The sequence below is a fragment of the Pteropus vampyrus genome, unplaced genomic scaffold (assembly GCF_000151845.1).
Source record: "Pteropus vampyrus isolate Shadow unplaced genomic scaffold, Pvam_2.0 Scaffold72, whole genome shotgun sequence".
Classification (NCBI taxonomy): domain Eukaryota; kingdom Metazoa; phylum Chordata; class Mammalia; order Chiroptera; family Pteropodidae; genus Pteropus; species Pteropus vampyrus.
In genome coordinates, this window is record NW_011888853.1 from 1,161,354 (window position 1) to 1,163,451 (window position 2,098).

At 51.0% G+C, this 2,098-nt stretch overlaps 1 protein-coding gene across 2 annotated transcripts in view; it reads left to right on the plus strand.

The window, feature by feature from the left end:
- Positions 1-1,817: 1,817 nt before the first annotated feature.
- The window catches only part of RPL38 (ribosomal protein L38), a 5,516-nt gene continuing 5,235 nt past the window's right edge, over positions 1,818-2,098 (plus strand). Inside the window, exon 1 of one of the 2 annotated variants that reach the window (XM_011361882.1) lies at positions 1,818-1,853. The gene's annotated coding sequence lies outside the window, so the exon portion shown is untranslated. Of the gene's footprint in view, positions 1,901-2,098 lie in introns of both variants that reach the window. The other variant, XM_011361883.2, reaches the window with a different exon arrangement.

The window sequence follows — 2,098 nt, forward strand, 5'->3', positions numbered from 1 at the left end:
CGCTCATCCCTCCATCAATCCATCTACCCTTCATATAGTGAGCAATCTCAGATACTGCATCCAGCTTGAGAATCCTAAGGTGTCAGCACTGAGCACCTATTGTGCATGTGTATGTGCAGCGTTTCGAGAGTTATCAGCACAATATGGCACTCTACTCTTGCCTTCAAAGAAAAGTCGGTACAAAGGTATAAAAAGATTAACACAGCGGCATAGTCTATCGAGAGGGGTGTGCGTGTGAAACGTGAGTGACAAGTGACAGGAGTTGGAGGGTCCTACCTGAAGGAGAGGTGGGACCTGAGCTCTGGAAGGTGAGCAGGACTCAGCAGCAGACTACGGGACATCACGAGCACGTGCCTGGAGTCAGGAAGTGGCCAGGGCGTCAAGAGGCCCGCTGGCTGGACCAAAAGGTTGATTGCCTATAGTAGAGCAGTGGAGTAGAAAAGATCAGAAAGGCATCAGCCAAGAGGAGAGGCTGGCAAAGTCGGGCTAAGAGATTTGGGAACATCCTTCTCAGGTCAAGACTGAGGCACTCCTGATTTCTGGGCTGCACCCCGACCTTCAGACAATCTAAGAGGAAGCTCTTACCAACTAACTTTCCCACCATTAACACCTAGATGCATCTGTAGTTACAGATGGCTTCTTTTAAAAGGCTCTCTGGCACAATCAGGGGAGTACGTGATCCCCCGTTGGTTTATTCTTCCCTCTGTCCCCAGCGCCCCTAGGAAGATGCCCAACGAGAAGAGTGAGTTCAAAGTCAAGTTCATGGTAAAATAGTCTTTTCAGATGTAACAATATGCACAAGGCAATTACATTCTGTTGTGCAGTTATTAAATTTGGAGAAAACAGACATCATAAAATGCAGACATTTGTAGAGAAGTTAAAAATAAACTAAAAGTGGGGGATAAAAATAAAATCGATAACTACAGGTTTCCCAGAGCCCGCCTGAAGAGATGTTATATAAGAGCTGAGAGTAGATGCAGGCCGAGAAAATAGCATCAGGCGTGGGATGGAGGCGGGGAGGAACCAGAGGGGCAGAGGAAACACTGCCCTCCCGGAGCAGCCAGCTGGGTGGGTTTGGTGCACAGCCTGGCGAAGTAATCGAGAGCCTGGGCTTGGGATCTGAGCGACGGGGGTTCAAGTCCTGACTTCTCCTCTCCCAGTTCTGATAAGCCTTCATTCTCCTCATGGGTAAGACTCAAGAGCCACAAATGCCCCTGGAGGTCACAGAGGCCCTGTGGGTAAAGTGCTTAGCACAGCGGCTGCCGGACCTAAGTGTTTGATAAATGTCAGTGCTGGAAGTATTTACTTGCTCTTATTGGGCACCAGTTCTCATAGGAATTGGAAGTGGCAGGTGGAAAATCTCCCCTAAATGGAAAAGAAGGTCCCGCTCATGACAGATTAGATATCCATCAAAAAAGAGACCAGAAGGAAATGTGAGGAACCCCCAGAAAGAGGTTCCAAAATATACATAGGAAGCTTCCTTCATTTAAATGAGAAAACTCTGAGTAGATGCGCAATGCACAGGTCTAATGAAAGTAGTAGGTATGTCTTAAGTCTTCAAATTAGATCTGAAATAAAACCTAGCAACGCCGAGGGGGTTGGGGCGGTGGGCGGGGGAGGGGAGGACGGAGAGTTAGAAAAAGGGAGGAGGGAGGCTTGCCCATCACGTTGGTGGAGCTGCAGTACTAATCTAGGCCAAAAGGGGGCAGAAGTGCTGCTTTGGAAAGGGCAAACGCCTACATCGTTCTTGATCCTTTGCAGACACCGTACCCAGCTTTTTCCGGGGGAGGGTTTAACTGTCCGGAAACGGAAGTCTCGTTCTTTTTCAGCCTCTTGGCTTCTTGTCGCTTGCTGTGAGTGTCTCTGGGGCGGGATGCAGGGAATAGGGGGGTAATCCGAGGTAATCCACGGCCGGGTGGAATCTGCGGACCCCCGAGCTGGGTCGAGCGTGTGGGGAAGGAGGATGGAGTGCGATGGGGCCCGCATTTCGGGGGGGAGTGAGGAGGGGAAGCGGGGGTCGCCGCTGGTCCCCGCGCCCTGTCGACGCTGACGTTTGTCTTCCCCGCAGGTACCGGCGCGCGCCCTCCGCCCTCATAGC